Source organism: Bos indicus x Bos taurus, chromosome 10 (genome assembly GCF_003369695.1).
Source record: "Bos indicus x Bos taurus breed Angus x Brahman F1 hybrid chromosome 10, Bos_hybrid_MaternalHap_v2.0, whole genome shotgun sequence".
NCBI classification, from domain to species: domain Eukaryota; kingdom Metazoa; phylum Chordata; class Mammalia; order Artiodactyla; family Bovidae; genus Bos; species Bos indicus x Bos taurus.
In genome coordinates, this window is record NC_040085.1 from 38,149,910 (window position 1) to 38,168,295 (window position 18,386).

Consider the following 18,386-nt stretch of genomic DNA (forward strand, 5'->3'; position numbering starts at 1 on the left):
CTGCTCTGTAGGCTTAGCTTTTAAAATAGCAAAAATTTCCAAGAGTATATCAAAAGGAAATTGATTCATTGATCATATGCATCCCCATGCCACCCAGCTTATTGTGGATATAAATATTAAAGAGAAATGTTTTTTTAAAGTGGTGTTAGAGGGCACCTGAAAAGGACTCATATTAGCTGGAATTTTTTTCAGTGGAAAGCATCAGAATCCTAAGTAAAACAGGCTTAAGGAACCAAAGGAAATTTTCAAGAAATCCAAAGGAAATGATATTAATAGTTTCAGTCACGGCTGAATCTAAGTCTTCATCAAATGACATCCTTAGGAGTTGGTCTCTTGCTCTCTCTAAGCTCTCCTTTCCTCTGCAATGGCTTTGCCTCCATGTAGTCCCTCTTTCCCTAGGGTGGCCACCAGAAGCAAGAGGTTCTATTTCACCAGATTAGCAGCCACAGCAAGATGAGAACTCCTCTTAGCAGCAAGTCCCATCAATGACTTCTGCTGGCGTGAACTCCTCTCTGGACCAATCTCCCCATCAATCTCTGACTAGCTCAGCTTTGCCACAGTTACATTTCTGAAGAAGCCTAAGGGTGGTACAACCCCACCCAAAAAAACTGAGAGGAAGGGATGATTCCCCAGAGGAGAACTAAAATGTTGATGTAAGAACAAGGCAGATAGATATAAAAGTGAGAGATGATGTTATATTACTGTGCAGATCTTGCAGCACAGTATTCTCCTTTTACTTATTTGGAAACCAGAGTAAGTCACAATAGTAAACAGTAGACCCAAGATTTCCTATTTCTACCCCTTTGCTGTAGAAACCTCTCTACTGTGTTACCTCTTCTTCTTGGAAACAAGAAATGAATTGAATATGAAGCCTCTATAATACATGCTTACCACTGAAATGTCTTCTTAAACACTGTATTTCAGATATAAAACTTAGAGGAGCTGTAATTGCACATCGATCATCTTTGACTTTCCTACACTGACTGCTCATAGTAAGTAAGAAAACCACATTCCTTCTGTAATAGTAATTCTTGCTCCTCCTTTCCTCCTTGGGCAAACAAGTTAAAGCTTGACTAAGTGTAGCTGCTGGTCTACTTGGAAAAAGTTTGAGTCCTAACCAAGTGATTCCATGAGTGAGGTGGATGCTCTGTGGATGGAGGGGCTCACAGAAGTTTCTGATCTTCTTTTGTGGTATATTTTATCTCAGGAACTTGATTAATAGTCTAGACTTGGTCCTCCCTTTGGGCGGGCTTGCTGTCCTCTCAATTTTCCCAGGCACAGCATTATCCTTATGGACAGGTACAGGCATGCATCAGAAATCTGGAGGCTCGCCCAAAAAGTATGTCTGCTGTTTGTAAAGGAGCAATGTAATAATTACTTATGAGTAATGCAGTGGCAGCTCTTTCATGAGAAATTAAAACTGAAAAAGAAGGCTTTCCTCTGCTTGAAGGAAGGGTATTGGGTGAGCAAATTCTTGCCCTGGGAACTCTCTCTTCTCTTTTCCCCCAAACTCTACCCCTTTATCCCCAGACATCCTTTCTTAAGCACCCTACTCTGGCACTCAGCAAGCCATAGGAATTAGGAAGAATTGGCTGGAAGTAAATAGTCTGCTTGCTCATAGCAATTGAAAGTTTTCTTCTGACAATTCTGGTTCCAGGGGAGGGAGCTGAAAATTAAATCCTGAAGCCTGCCCCATTTGGAGAGCAGCATCCTGGCTTCTGGTGGCCACAGCAGCAGGTAGGAAACAAATGATTGTTCTTACTTTTTGTTTTTTGTAAATCATGATTTGAAGGCAAATTTCATGTTAAGTATCAATATATTGGGCACAGAATCAACAAAGGATTTAAATAATATGATTTCTGTCCATCAATCATCCCAGACTAATGAGAGGATTGATTTCTTTTTTGGGGAGGGGTTGGCTTGGGTTGACCGATATAATAGTTGAAGTCTGTACCAGGAAGAAATTCATGCCTTGATGAATTAGACAGTTTCTGCATTCTCTGGATTTTCCCTTGTAGTGTGCGTGTTTGCATACATAAGTGTCCCATACTCCAGACAAACACTCACAAAAGCATAGATGATGATCTGGCCAGAAGACAGGCCCCCTCTGATGCATTGTTTTGTTCTAAATTTTTCAAGAGCCCATCAATGGACTTCTTGTAAAACACCACCATACATTTTTTAAAAAGGAAGTTATTTGAGACACCAATGTTAAATAAGTGTCAGTTACATTTATATCAGTTACACCCTCACTCTTTGGGTTGCAAAAAAAGACTTTTATATATTTTGGGGTCATGTACTTCTGTATAAGGGATATAACTTAGTAAAACTAGACAAAAGACCATAGAGGGAATATGATGAGCTGTTACAGAGTTTGTCATAACCAGATCCCGAATGTTGTAAAGATGAAATATGAGGTGTGCATGATAGAATGAAGGAATAAAGGGAATATGGAAAAGAACAAAATGGAGTTCTATGAGAATTTTCAGGTCTATATTTTTCAAAGAAACAAAGTTTGAGAGTCAGCAACCAGAGAATCGATTCTCAGAGAAAATATCTGTGAATTGTGTTATGTTCTTTTTTTAAATGACCATATATTGAGGTTGCTTGTTGTTTGCCATTTTATGTGTATGTTTGTATGTGTGTGTGAGAGAGAGAAGGCACTTTCCTGATATATGGAGTTACAGATCAGTGCTGGGATTTTTTTTTTTTTTTTTTAGTATTAATTTATTTTATTTGTCTGTACTGGATCTTAAGTTATAGCACTTAGGATCGTCCAGCTTTGTTGCAGCATGTGAATTCTTAGTTACAGCGCATGGGTTCTAGTTCCCTGACCAGGAATTGAACCCGGCCTGCTGCACTGGGAGTGTGGAGTATTAGGCAGTGGGTCACGAGGCAAGTTCAGACGCAGGGCTATTTTTCAATGAACTTCAGTAAACACTTATTATGTAAACATTAATTAGTACCTCTGTATTCTGGGCATTGTCCTAGGCCCTGGACTATATATATATATATATATACACACACACACACACACATATATATATATATATATCATGCCGCATTTCCTCTTCAGTAATCTTTTGTGTGTGTGTGTGTGTGTGTACTCAGTCATTCAGTCATGTCCGATTCTTTGAGACCCCATGGACTGTAGCCCACCAGGCTCCTCTGTCCATGGGATTATCCTGGCAAGATCACTGGAGTGAGTTGCCATTTCCTGCTCCAGAGGGTCTTCCTGATCCAAGCATCAAACCCATGTCTCCTGCATTGCAGGCAGAGTCTACCATGAGACAGGAAGCCCTCAGTAATCTTTATGGAGTTGTCTTTTTGTTGGTAACACCTAAGACAAAAGTCTTTCAGCCCTGGGATTTCTTTGGAAGGAATGATGTTAAGCTGAAACTCCAGTACTTTGGCCACCTCATGTGAAGAGTTGACTCATTGGAAAAGACTCTGATGCTGGGAGGGATTGGGGGCAGGAGGAGAAGGGGACGACAGAGGATGAGATGGCTGGATGGCATCACTGACTCGATGGACATGAGTCTGAGTGAACTCCGGGAGTTGGTGATGGACAGGGAGGACTGGTGTGCTGTGATTCATGGGGTCACAAGAGTCGGGCACGACTGAGCGACTGAACTGAACTGAAGACAAAAGTCAGAAACCTTTACTTTACTTTCCTCTTATTTGTGTTATCAAAAGAAAGAGAACTCCAGAGATTTAGTGCAATTACTGGAACACAGCTTCTAAAGTGGCCTGGTTATCAAAACTACTTGTGTACTGATCTGCTAGAAAAGCATATCTTGTCTTCCAGTTGGAAATGACAACTTGAAACCAAACAGTGCCTCCCAGCTTCAGTAAAATCCAGGGCTCTGATGCCGAGGACTAGCAGAGCTCTGCTGTCTGATTTGGGTCCTGTTGTGGGTCTCGAGTTCCCTGGCTGAGAGTGAGGCACTGGTCCTTGACAGGATGTTTGGCCCCAAGGTGGGGGCGATGCTGTCTCTGCACTGTTTTTTCCCCCAAACCCTGTGGGAGTGAGAGAGGTGGGGAGGGGGGTGGACAGAACTCCTGGCCCAGTGGAGGGGTCTTCTCCAGATGTCTCCCAGGGGACCTCCTTCTTCATTGTATATCATGTGTGAATGGCCCGTGTGTGTGTGTGTGTGTGTTAGTCATTCAGTTGTGTCTGACTCTTTGCGACCCCATGGACTGTAGCCCACCAGGGTCCCCTGTCCATGGAATTCTCCAGGCAAGAATACTGGAGTGGGTTGCCATTCCCTTCTCCAGGGATTGAACCTAGGTCTCCCACATTGTGGGCAGACTCTTTACCATCTGAGCCACTAGGGAAGCCCATGAATGGCCCCTGAGCCCTCAGCCAGCATGACTGAATCTCCTTGAAGACCAGCCCTGATGCCTCTTCTGCCCTGAGAAGCTAACTTCTAAGCTGGCCGAGACAGACTTGGGAACTAGGCTGATAGATGTGGATGCTGCACATCTGCACGATGTGCAGATCATTACAGCACATAATGATCTGCACAATCATTACAGGCATACTCCCTTCCTCTTCACTTCTCCCCTACAGCTGCCACTTTTTGTGGTTGACATCAATAATACCTAATTCCTCACTCTGGAAAATGTCTGAGTCGGTCATGACAAAGCCAAGGGCAGAATCAGCAACAACAACAGAACAAAAATAATAGCACCTACCGTGTGTGAGCACTGGCTGTGTGCCAGCCACTGTGCTAAACACTTTACATACATGATCTCATTTATTCTTTACAACCATCTATGAAGTAGGGAATGCTGGGATCCCCATGATATAGACAAGGAAACTGAGGCTTAGCCATTTACCTGTTGTTGGGAGATTTACATCTGAGTGCCAGATTCTAAAACATTCAACCACAGCTGTGATGTGAATGATGATCAAGTTTATAAACACTTAAGCATTAACTAAGAAAAGATAGAAAAACAGACCTGTGAAGAGGGTGCTGGGGCAGGTGGCCCTCTGGCTCCCTTGGCTTCCCTGCTCTTCCGTGATGCCTCTGGAAAGGTCTTCGAGAGACCACCAGGGAGACCAAAGGGCTCGTTCGGCTGCCTGTGGCTTCTCTCTGCAAGTGGCCTCTCATCCCTTCCTTTGAGGTCTGGCAGCCGACATTTATCTTGGTCTTTGTTTACAAACAGGGGTCATGCATCCTGTTCTTTCTTTGCTATTTGGGGCTGACTTTAATTCCAAAGAAGCATATGTTTTACTTCCACTGTGCTGGTGTTTTTGGAGACAGACTCCAGCCCTAAGAGGAGTCTGAGAGAGTCTGTAACCTCTTCTTTCCCTTTCTGAGGGAGTCTATAACCTCTTCTTTCCCTTTCCTTGACTTTCAGCTCATATATTCCCCAGAAGCTACCTGGAAGCTGGAGGAGTTGTCCGATAAGGATGGTTTCTGTTTCACCAACTACCACTGTTAGTACCGTTGGAAATTCCTCTGAGGAAGAGATTGTGGTCTCTAGTCTGTTTACCCGTGGGCTCCACAATTCACAAGTCATGGCACAGGCTCATTTCTGGGGAATTACTCTCACATCTTGAACGCTTTCTGTTTTCAACCTGTAGGCAAACTGTTCTGTCTCCCAAGACTAAGGATGCCAGGGAAGGGCTCAAATCAGACACCTGTGCAGTTTCAGGCCTCTGCACAGAAACCATTTGATGGCCCTTTCGTTAACTAGAGCACCACAGCAAGACCTCATCCCCTTAGACTTACAAACTATTTTTATTGTGTAACTTGGTAATGAACTAGTAAAGGATCACCTTTTTTCGAGATTTGGCCTTAACTTGCTTGTTTCCAGTTTCAAAGGGTTTCCTTTGTCTTTCATTTTATTAGGAGAGATTGAAAGGGTTGCAGATTTGAGGTAACAAAAAGGAAGGGAGCTAATATTAATTGAGCACCTACTATGTGCTGAGTATTCTACTAACCTCTGACATATGCTGAGCTTCTCTGGTGGTAAAGAATCTGCTTGCAATGCAGGAGACCCAGTTTCAATTCCTGTGTCCAGAAGATCCCCTGGAGAAGGGAATGACAACAGAACCAGGCAAGGTAGAAAGGCCCATTTTCAGTTGAAGAAACTCAGGGTCAAAAAGAGTTAAGTTAGTAAGTCTGGTGGGGGTGTAATACAAACATAAGGCAGAATGCAAAGCCCAGGTTGCTTCCTTTATTCCGCACTGCCTCTACCTGGATTCAAAACCCCTTCCCAGTGGACAGGATGGACTCAGATTGTTGATCTCATCTAGTCTTCTGAGACTTAAGTATGTGACACCTATTGGATGAACAAGGAAACCAAGACTCAGAGGGTGTTGCTTGGGTTAATGGAAACCAGCTTTTATTAAGATTTGATGGTTTCCTACTCATCTCAAAGATGAATGACTTCCTGAGGAAATAGTCTTCACATGAAAAGGTTCAACGGCCAAGATCCTAATCAACTGTAATCTTTGATTTTCCAGACCTTGATCTTAGCAATGTGTCTTTACTTACATATGCCCTACTTTGTGTTTCTAGCATAGTTTTCTTCCATAGACACAGGTCAGTGCCAGTGAAATGACAGGCTTGACACTTATGCTGATATAGTTTTCTGTCCTGTTTCGCAGGCCAATTTCATGTTATTGAGGATTTGAGATGGTTCAAAGATCACTTTTTTTTTTAATTTGTCATTGTTATTGTTGTATTTGGAGGTTATGTTTTCCAAAGAGGACATTAGTGAATGAAATAATATGACAAATATTTATAACAAATCGCTGAAAAGATTGCTTTCCTCAGAAACCTTACATTGTCATCAGCAACAAACACAGGGACTTGTTTCCTCACAGTTCCATGTTGGCCTGCTTTTTACTGAGCTGAAATCATTTATAGTTCTCCTCTGCAAAAATTTTGGGAGTTCTAATATTGGAGGGTCTCTCTTCCCATCACTGAGGCCTCTACCTGAGGACCCCGCTGAGTCAGCTAACTGCCTCAATTGCCTTCAGCCAATCTTGGAAGGAAAGTTATGACCAACCTAGATAGCATATTAAAAGCAGAGACATTACTTTGCCAACAAAGGTCCGTCTAGTTAAGGCTATGGTTTCTCCAGTGGTCATGTATGGATGTGAGAGTTGGACTGTGAAGAAAGCTGAACGCCGAAGAATTGATGCTTTTGAACTGTGGTGTTGGAGAATACTCTTGAGAGTCCCTTGGACTGCAAGGAGATCCAACCAGTCCATCCTAAAGGAGATCAGTCCTGGGTTTTCATTGGAAGGACTGATGCTGAAGCTAAGACTCCAATACTTTGGCTACCTTATGCAAAGATTTGACTCATTGGAAAAGACCCTGATGCTGGGACGGATTGGGGGCAGGAGGAGAAGGGGACGACAGAGCATGAGATGGCTGGATGGCATCACCAACTTGATGGACATGAGTTTAGGTGATGGACAGAGAGGCCTGGCGTGCTTCGATTCATGGGGTCGCAAAGAGTCGGACATGACTGAGTGACTGAGCGACTGAACTGAACTGACTGAACTGAATCTTGAAGACCTGAAATGCCATGTTCTGTGGCCTGATGAAATTGGAGAGGGGGATAACAGGTGAGGGATAAGTTGAAAAGTAAAGAGAAATGGATAAAACTCATGATAAATAAGTAGGTCAGAGGAGAAATAGAGGATATGGGAAAACTAGCCTCTTGGAGATTCTTGAAATGAAGATTAGGATATGAAGTACATTTATTTGTTTCCTAATTTATGTTGTAGTCAGCCTCCTGGTGGCTCCTGATGATCCCTGTCCCCTGATATTAGCACCCTAGTGGTCCCTTCCCACATTCCATCAGGGTTGGTCTGTGTTACCAATAGCGTACAGGAGAGGTGATGATAAAACATACTGTGGTTTCCATTTTGACGACTTTCTCCCTCTCCTGGTTCGCTAACTCTGGGGGAAATCAGCTGTCATGTTGTGAGTAGCACTTTGGAGAGGCCCATGTGTTGAAGAACTGGTAGTAACAGCATCACAAGCACAGTAGAATCCAAGTGACACCTCTGCCAGAAAGCCTGTCCCATCTGCTCCACTCTATTCCTTGTTAGACCATGGATAGATATTAGTTATCTGTTGCTGTAGAACAAATCACCCCACAGTAATGGCTGAAAACAGCAATGATTCATTGTTTATCAGGTTTTTTATTATTATTTATTAATTCTTTGTCTAGCTGAGTTGTTCTTACTATGGTTTTTCCTGGATCTATTTATTTGATTGCAGTCAGATGCAGATTTAAGATGGTGACACCCTCACATCTGGGGCCTAAAATAGCAAGGGATGGAACAGCTAGGGTGGCCTTTCCTTTTGAGTTTTATAAGAGTGTGGTATTCTCAAAGTACCAAGAAGACAAGAATAGAAGCTGTAAGGCCTCTTAAGGTCTAGGTTTGGGGATATTGCACAATACCACTTCACCACATTCAACTGGACAAAACAAGTAAAAACACCGGCCTAGATTCAAAGGGTGGGAGGAATAAACTCTACCTCTTAATTAGAAAATTTTAAATAATGTGTGGTCAATTGTAATCCATCAAGTTCATCCCATGGTCACAATTATTTAAATTCCTCCCATAGGAAAAATACACTGCCCTCCTAAGACCCCTGAGATCTCATCCAGTGACCCCATTAGACTCAAAGGCCATGATCTTGTCATCCGAATCTGGTACAGATATAGATAGGGTTTCTCGTGGATAGCTCCTCTGCAATCAGAGATTAAGGTTAGTATTACAGCCTAACAAGTCCTATGTATTTCCTCTAAATTCTGCCTGTAAACTGAACCATACACCCAACATAAAGTGTTGAAACAGGGGCATGGTAACCCCAATAGATATTCCCATTCAAAAATAACACAATAGGAGACAATAGCAGTAATTGTTCCATAGAATAGCAATTCTGAAATCTATATGGGTACATATTATCAGGTTTTCCAACTCAAGCAGGCAAGCTTTCTTGATAAGGGTCTAGGTCTTCTCTGGATTCAGTCCTTTGGTTCTTGGCTCCATCTTCTGAGATGTCATTTCTTTTTTAATACAAATGGCCTATAATTGCAGCTAAGCAGCTTTCTCAGCCTGCATACTGATTGTAGAAAGTTGGGTGGTCTAGAAGTCTCCTATCATTTTAGATAATTACTTGAATCTGACAGGATTCCTTTAAAAACATTATGGATTTTCTACGTACCTCATTATTGTTCATTTCATTAAATAAAATCTATACCTAAGATACTTCTTGGGACAGGTCTTTTTCTACACTAGTGCTGTCTAATAGAAATATAATGTAAGCTACCAATATGAACCACATACGTATTTTTAAAAGTTCTAAGAGCCACACTTTAATAATGAAACAAATGGAAGTAATTTTAGTAATACATTTTATTTAACTGAATATATCCAAAATATTACCACTTCAATGTTGTAATCAATGTAATGAATTATTAATAAGGTATTTCCCTTTTTTCCTACTATTTTTTAAAATCCAGTGTATATTTTACACGTAAAGTACCTCTCCATTTGGATTAGCTGCACTTCAAGTATGCATGCAAGGGTCATGTGTGGCTAGTGGCTACTGCACTAGGCAGCCCAGCTCCAGATTACTCAGAGCTATTTTGAGATTAGGCATCTATTTATCTTAGAAGTGCTTTTGTCTAGTTGAAAAGATCTACTCAAAGTCTTTTAAAGGTCATAATAAAGGGTCTTACAGCCACAGTCTCGAGTAATCTTTACTCTGAGACCATTTCTTATGTTGAGAATCCTTTGCCATCTGGAGAGGATGGAAATGAGGAACTGTTTTATTTCTAAACCCAGCAAGTTCCAGGTCCTCCCAATTTCCTCTAAATTTTTCTTTTAAACTCAGTGGTTCCTTATTTAACTCATCCTTCTCTCTTTGTGTACCTTTTAAAGCAAAGTTAAAAAAAAAAAAATCTATTGGCACTTCCAGCATTAAGCCTGAAAATTTCTTTAGCTCAGATCCACAAATTTATTAGATATGTGTTTTTGCCTTACAAATGACTATAGATTATAGTTTTGAAGATTGTTTCAGCAACTCAGGTGGCTCATTTTCAGCCTCCAAAAAGAAATTCCTAACTGCCCTTTCAGCCTCTGCCAACTCTCTAGTCCCAAAGCCAGTGGCTCATGTTTTTAAGTTTCTGTTATGGAATCACTGTACTCACTAATTTCTGTTTTAGTTATTCTTTGCAGAGTAACAAATAACCCTAAAACTTGGTGACAACAATAATTTATTGTTTCTCATGATTTTGTGAGTTGACTGGCTCTTTTAATTGCTGGTGTTACCTGGGCTTGTTCAAGTTAACTACCTTCAGCTGGGAAACCAGCGAAGGGTGGGGATCAACACAGCTTCTTTCTCCCTGTGCTCTTGCATCCTTAAGGAGGCTAGACTTTGTGACATGGAGGTGGCAGCATTCTAAAGGTACAAGATTTAATGTATAAGCATTTACCAAATTTCTACTAATCTACATTTCTCGGTCCCATTGGCCAGAGTAAGCATGTGACCAAGTCCAGAGTCAATATGCGAGGAGTTACACAAGAGCAAGGGTCCTGGGAGGAATGTTTAGTTGAAGAATAGCTAATGTAAATCTCTTATAGGTATCTTATGGATTATGTGAGAGGATTTATACATAAAGCACTTTTTAGCATAGTACTACTGCTCTAAATCTGCCCAAATACCCACAGGCAGACACTGGAATTTGGTTCCAAAGTTGCTCTTGTTTCATATTTGGAAAGATCCATCCATGTTCTTGTCACAGCCTAACAAAGACCAAGGGTGGAGCAGAGGGAACAGATTATGTCTAATATCAGACACTATGCAAAAGACATCCACTGTGTTCTCTCATTTAATCCTCAAAGCAGCCCATTTTACAGATGAAGAAATAAGGCACAGAGAGACTAGTTAAAGGCCCAAGGTCACACAGAAAAAAAGCCTGGTCCTGGGCCCAGGCAGCCTGGCTCTGGGGGCTGTGCTTGTCATCACTTGTGATCAGTGTTGCACAGCTGTGTACACACAGGGACAGCAGGAGAAACAACGAAAATGCAGGAAAACAAGGCCTGGGGTGCAGAAGAAATCAGGCAGCATCCCAGTCTGTATATTTCCCCCCAGTGTTTGGCCCTTTGGGTTTTCTGTAGAAACTCTTCTTCTAGAACCCTGACTTTTCTTTGGCCATCAGCTTTCCCATTCAGGACAAATAGATAGGGAGGGATTTTTTTTTCCCCCCTAGTTGATCTTATTTGATTCTCGTATCTGAACTGAGCTTGTTAAGTTGAAAATCTTCTGATATATTATTATAATAATGGCTTGGTAGCCCTGAATGGTGGCCAGAGTGTGCTGTGTCTCAGAAGAACTTGGCAGGGCTCACTGTCACCCCAGTGGAGAACACACAGATCCCAGCAGAAAACAGCCACTCTGGTTCTGCTGCTGCTGTTTCAAGATTAATTACATGTGAAAGCACCAAGTTTGCACAGTGAGAAAGAAGCAGCAGCTCACATTCACAACTGTGTCTTTTAAAATCTACCCAAATGTTGCTGGTGTTGCACTTTAAAGGGTTATGGCAGTTACACATTTGGGGAAATAATGTGGAAATGTTAAAGAAATAAACAGTCTTCCCAGGTGGCACTAGTGGTAAAGAATCTGCCTACCGATGCAGGAGATATGAGAGACAAGAGTTAGACCTTGGGTTGGGAAGATTTCCTGGAGTAGGGAATGGCAACCTACTCCAGAATTCTTGCCTGGAGAATCCCATGGACAGAGGAACCTGGCGGGCTACAGTCCACAAGGTCGCAAAGAGTCAGACATGACTGAAGCGACTTAGCACGCACAGGTGAAAGTACTATAATGGAGTGTGTATAGAGAAAAGCTTTGAAGGAAGCGAGATCTGTGCTACTCAACTACTTCTGGAGTAGTTTTTGTTTATGTGAACACTGAAGGGCCTGGGTAATTCAGTTAACAGAGAAAGAAGGTTTATGAAGGTAAAGCAGCATGGAAGCCATGGAAGATGCTGTGTTTACACAGATAGGTGTGAGTCACTCACCTTCCGTGCCCTGAACTTGGAAGCCCATACAGTGAGCAGAGAAGCAAGCTGTTTTGAAGTTAATTTCTATTGCTAGTGTCAACAGTCTCAAAAGTGTTGCCTTACATTACAAAGCTCTTTTGATCTTTGATACTGCCGGGATTTTTGCCATGAATACTTAAAGGAGCCTTGCCGGCTTCTCAGGGTGGCCTATCATTAAGGAAACTGGTGCCCCAGGGAGTTTCCCTCTTCCTCCTTCATAGAGAAATCATTTCCTCTGCCTGGGAACTCTAACCATTTGGACTTAGAATTGTGTTATGGACTGAATAAAAGATTGGAATCTCTCCGTGTCCTGTTCCCTCTTGCCTTGCCTCCTCCTTTGAGGTATTTAGTGAAAGAAAGCGTTAGCGTTCAGTCATGTCCAACTCTGCGATCCCATGGACTGTAGCCCACCAGGCTCCTCTGTCCATGGAGTTCTCCAGGCAAGAATACTGGAGCAGATTGTCATTTCCTCCTCCAGGGGATCTTCCCGACCCAGGGACTGAACCTGGGTCTCCCACATTTCAGGCAGATTCTTTACGGTGTATCTTGTGTAGGTTCAGCACTGGATGGGAGCCGTTTGTTCCCACGTTCTGCATTGTTGCTTCCCTGCGTAAGTGCATGGGATATGTTCTCTGTGCCATCCCCCTACACCTCAGATGCCTAATTTATTTAAGAAACCTTTCATTTTTTGACTTGCGGTTAATGACATCCATATATTTGTAACAGGGAAAGCCATTCAGTAATACAAATTGTGGAGCAAAATATTGTTTTTCAGATACATGCTTTCTAGTTAAGTCCTTACTACTGAAATCATAGAGGCGTTGCTTGTTCGTTCATCAGTTTTGGTGAGTGGGGTGCGTCCACTGCAGACTCATTTCCTGATGTGCATGGAATGATGTCCACTGAAGCAGTGGGTGTGGTTGGCAGTCCCTGTCTGATTCCCTGGGCACAGCCAGGGCTGCTTTTCCAGATGCAGTAGGCATCCCTGATTTGATGCAACAGACAAAGAGGGTTTGAAGGGAGCCAGGGAGAAAAATAGACAGGATTAAAGGTAAAAAAGAGTGATTTCTAGTCGAGTCAGAGTAAGGTTTTCTGGGTCTGAAGACAAGCTAGAATGTCAGCTGCTGAAAAATGAAGCTGAGAGCTGACACACATCTCCATCCCTGAAGACTCTCTGAGGCAATTTTAGTTTTTCTAGATAAATATATATTAAAATGCTGAAGATGAGAACCTACTGTATAGCACAGGGAAATCTACTAAATGCTTTGTGGTGACAAAGAGGGGATATGTGTATACATACAGCTGATTGACTTTGTTGTACAGCAGAAACTAATACAACATTGTAAAGCGACTGAACTCCAATTAAAAAAAAAAAAGATGCTGAAGAGAACAAAGTAGGCTAAAATGACCCAGATTTGTTTTACTGTGTCTCTACTTAAACTTAGACAGCCACTCCCTGTCCTTTTAATTGAGCGGTTCAAACCATAACTGAGAAGACGCCCAGCTGATGGCACCAGGATGCACCCCCTGTTCCTCTTCAGGTCCCGGGGCTTAAACCTGACTCCTGGAAGTAAGTCTCTGGCTGCAAAGCTCTGTCTTAAGGCAAACTAGAGTTATAAATGCTTTCTTCAGAGGCTGGCAGTGCTTTGAATTTTGGATCTCTAACAGCGGAGCAGAGCTCCCAACACGGGGCAGGCTTGGATGGTGGTTTGTTGACATGACCTGGCAGAGCTCAGAAAGGCTTTGGTCCCCCAGATCTCTCCCACCCAGTTGCCACACCACTAAGAAGTCATTTCTTTGTGTTAACAAATACCTTTTAAACAAAGGCTTACTGTTTGTAACATAAGAGAAAAAGCTTTTTTTTCCCCCAGTTTTTATATGAATTGGCTACATTTGATCGACTCTTTCCTGGTAATGAGCTGGACACCTCTGAGAGAAAGAAAAGGGGCTCACCAGCTGAGGACAAGGACAAAGCAGTCATCTGGCTGTCTAGCCTGTGTGAGGGTGTGGGGACCCCTTAGGGAAGGGCTCCTGGCAATCCGTGTGTGGACTCTGTGTGCCCCTAATCCCCTTGCCTGTATCCATGGCCACAGCAGCTCTCCAGGGTCCCAAATCTGTATTTACACTTTCCCTTTGGCTGTATCTATCCAAAGTCAAATGGTCATTTAAGTATAGCATATTCAAAATGGAATCCATCTTTTCTTCCCTTTTTTTTTTTTTTTTTTTTGGCTAAAGTTCATACCTTCTCTTCTGTTCCAGTTCTTCCTGAACTTCTCCCCTGCTTCTCCAACTCAGGTACCAGTCTTGGAAATTGTATGCCACCATTCCTCTGCTTCCTGCCTGGCTGCTCTGACCTCTTTCCAGCTCGCAGCATCTTCACACAGACCATTTCAGCAGTCTTTTTATTGGTCTTCCTGCTTCAGCTGCTCGCTCCCACTTCCTTTCCTCCTTCACACCACTGCCAAAATGAACTTTGTAAACACGCATTTGATCACTGCTGTCCTCCAAAACCCTTCCTTAAGCTTTGTCATCGCTATAGATAATCTAAACTCCACTGTACAGCACAGAGAGCTCATATAAGCCTGGCCATCCCGCCTCCCGGTCACCCTGGAACCCAGGCCTCAGTGACTTTGCTAATACTCTTTCCTCTGCATCAGACGACCTTTTCCTACCCATCTTGCTGTCACCATTTCATCAAATCTAAGGTAACTATCTCCTCCTCCCTGAAGCTGTCATTCCTCCAAGCCGTCCCTCCACCCCCAAAACACTTGAGATGGTGCTGCTCCCGAAGCACTGACATTCAGCACAGTCAGGGCCCACACACTGGAAGTGCTCCGCTGATGCTCATCATTGATGAAGGAGATGCTAATGGAGAAAGAACTCCAAGAGATGACAGAGGAGAAGAGGAAACACTGAACACTGAGTTCAAACAGCAAATAAAATCTATCATTTAAAACCATCAGACTAAAAAAGATGAAAAAGATTCATAATGCTGAGTGTCCAGGGCAGGGGAAGGGGAGGAAAATGAGTGGCTTCATTGATTTTTGGAAGGATGGAATATTAGTAGAGCTTTGCTTGTGATAGAAAAATTTTGAAAGGATGCATCAGTACCTTTAAAAAGATAAGCAGATTTGACCCAACAATTCTACATTGCAGAATTCATCTTAAGAGAATGACCTGATAAGGATTCAGTGATGTTTATATAAAGACCCTTGTTTCCATCAGCAATAATCTGGTGATAACTGAAATCATCTAACTACAGGCAATTGATTAAATAGATCACAGCACATTTTTATCCTGGGTTATTAAACAGCTGTTAAAAATAATAATATAGTTCTATACTTATGAATGTGGAAGGATAATATTTGTGATAAATTATAGGGTAAAAAAATTTGGTTATAAAAATATATGCATCCTATCATCTCCCATCAAAATATAGTATAAAAAATCATGAGGAACGTGTGCTATCAGGCCAACCATGCTTGTTTCCATTTGATGGTGTTCTTTACATTTTTCTGTATTTTCTGAATTTTTTGAAATGATCAGGGATGAGTTGTGTACACACAGACACAGAGGCTATTCCATTAGCGGAAAGAGCAGAGAAAGACAAAAGCAGCAGTCTAGCCTGCTTCACTTGCCCAGCGGTTCCCAGCTTCATGAACAGCCTCAAGGCATCCTGGCTGGTGGACATTTAAGGCAGCAGAGAGGCAAATGTGTCGCATACCCTTTCTGTTGATATCCAAGCTAGCCAAGAATCCACATGAGAGTATCTGGAAGACACTGGGGACTAAATCAGTGGGTGACCCTGAATAATTCATGGCCATAGACCTTTTCCAAGTTCTACCATAGGGGAAAAGTCACTTTTTAAAGTCTCACTATCAGGAACCCTAATCTGAGCTAAAAGTTAGCAAGGAAGTTGGCAGTAGCCTCAGAAGCCGATGGCCTTGGTCCCTTTCCCTCCTCCTTTCCCCACCAACCCGCATCACAGTTCATGGAGTGCCTGCTGATTTCCAGTTCATTAGAAGTGCTCCAGAGTGAGTGTTTGTTGAAAACACTATCCAGCGGAAGCTGCAAGGGGCAGGCTGGGCATTGCTGTGGTGACAGTGCTGAATGCAGGGCCCAGGGAATGTGGCAGCAACCTTTGCCTCTGGATCATTCCCCAAACCTACCCTATAGCTTGCTCAGATCCCTGGACCAGGCAGGGAGTCAGGAGCACACCATTAGCTTGGTGCTAGAGTTCAGGGTTGCCTTGCCCTTCAAGCTATTCTGTGCAGCTTGAAATAGCCTGCGCCCCGGGCCAGCTCGTGGGGACTGCCCCATCCTTCATTACTCCTTCTCTGCATTGTGACCATTCAGGTTCCTCCATCTTGGACCTTGGAGCCAGCTTCTCCCCTCGCCAGCCCCTCAGCCTGTCCACAGCTGTGGCCCAGAGGTCTGGGCAACGAGGTGGCTGGGAGAGCACCTAGCCTGCTCTGTGCCTGACCCACCCTGGCCCTGCCGGTGCTGCACTGAGTCCTTCCCTCCTCCCCTCTTGGTAGCGCACCCTCCCTAGGGCCCCCCAAACCCATCTGGAGGCCCCAGGGCCCACACTGCCAGCAGTTTAGCTGGAGTCTGTCCCCAGAGCAAATTGTCTGGGAGCTCTGCCAGTTTCTGAAGAAAATCTGCTTTGTGAACAGGGGAAGAAGCCTCTTTTATATTTCTGTTAATCACTTTATTCACATAAGAGGACTCTGTGTGCTTCCTTCCTTTCCCACAACTCCTGCTCCTCAAGCCCATGCTTCTCCGGGGACCTTGAGGAGACAAGAGCAAAGAAAGGAACAGGTAGTAAATGAGCATCTGAAATACGAGGGCAAAAGCAAAATAAACGTTCTCCTAAAATGTTCAGTTTTTTGAAAGGTTGAGGTACTGTACTAAAGCACATTTTCCCAGAGCAGAAGAAAAAAATGATTGGGGCTGGACTGGGAAGTTTATTGCAGCCCATTATAAGCCCTCTCCCCCCTTCCACAAAACAAACAGCAGTATGAGTTACGTCTTTAAAAGCAAACTATAATTAAGGTCTGTTGTCTACAAGGTAGATTTCTCTGTGATGTTTCTAAGCTGGCTTGATTTTCTCTGCCTCAACTTGCCCTTTTACTTTTGGTGTTTCTCTCTCTTCCCATCCTTTCCTTTCTGCCTTTGGCCTTTCCCTCTTCCTTTCCTTCCCAGTACTCACTATTCCAAAAAGTGAATAGAGGCCCACAGTGCAAGTATGACTATAAGAGAATGAGACTTTTATGTTTAAAAAAATATTTTAAAAGTCAAACTTAGATGAGGGACATCCTCCAGGTAATGAGTTCAGGAAGTCATGTACTTAACATCATTGTCCACATTATTCAAGATGTTTATACAAATCTTTATTTAGAATTGCCTTTGGGCAATTTGCGCAAAGCCATCTCCTCTTATCCCCTCTTGATTATGCTTCTTCATTAGGTTTAGCTCTAAATGACAGATTTCTGAAGGGAAAAAATAATTTTAAAGGAAATTGTTTTTGGTGGCCAAGATTGGCTACCAATAAAAACACACACGTATGTATAGCTTAAGTAATCCTTAAGGGCCTTCACAATGGAGATGGTCTAAAATTATTTTGTGAAAATAGAGCAACGCTGTAGTCAGGCATAGCGCCCAGAGAGGCCACGATGGAAAAGATACACTTTCCTGTATCAGTTCAAAGACATTGCATGTCGTTTAGTTTTTATCAGTCTCGTTGCCCTATAGGGAAGGCGGCTGTGACCTGTGAAGTGCACTAACATTTTATTGTGTGCATTCTGTGATGTACCAGACTCCACACTGCGCATGTTTTGTGCAGCATCCTATTTAATTCTCCCAGCAGCCCTGGGAGAAAGCTGAGGCTTTGAGAGGCAGGTCACACAGCAAGAGAGACGCAGAGCCAGGACTTGGACCTGTTTTGCCGATTCCAGGGCCGGAATCACCCACTTGCCAGCATGAGTCAGCTCATTTGTTTTCTTTGTGCTCCTAACACATCCAGCTGTTTAGGGCCTTAAATAACATACCACATCATAAACCGCTCGGTGTTACATGAGTGTCCGTGCGTTTCTTATATGGCTGTCTCTCCTGAATTCTCAGTAGTCTCATTACTTACATTTCGCCCTCCTCCCCCACCTCAGGCACTTATTTCTCTATTTTGTCCTAGAATATTACTCATGATTTCTAAAAAAAAAATCCCAAGAATTTTTTATTTCTACAGATTTTCACTCTAGCCATTTGTAGATGTTTCTCACTTGCCTCATAAAGGAGATCTC

At 42.8% G+C, this 18,386-nt stretch overlaps 1 long non-coding RNA gene across 1 annotated transcript in view; it reads right to left on the minus strand.

The window, feature by feature from the left end:
- The window catches only part of LOC113900204, a 45,982-nt gene extending 40,869 nt beyond the window's left edge, over positions 1-5,113 (minus strand). Inside the window, exon 1 of the long non-coding RNA XR_003513087.1 lies at positions 4,966-5,113. This is a non-coding gene — a long non-coding RNA (uncharacterized LOC113900204). The remainder of the gene's footprint in view (positions 1-4,965) is intronic.
- Between the last annotated feature and the right edge of the window lie 13,273 nt (positions 5,114-18,386).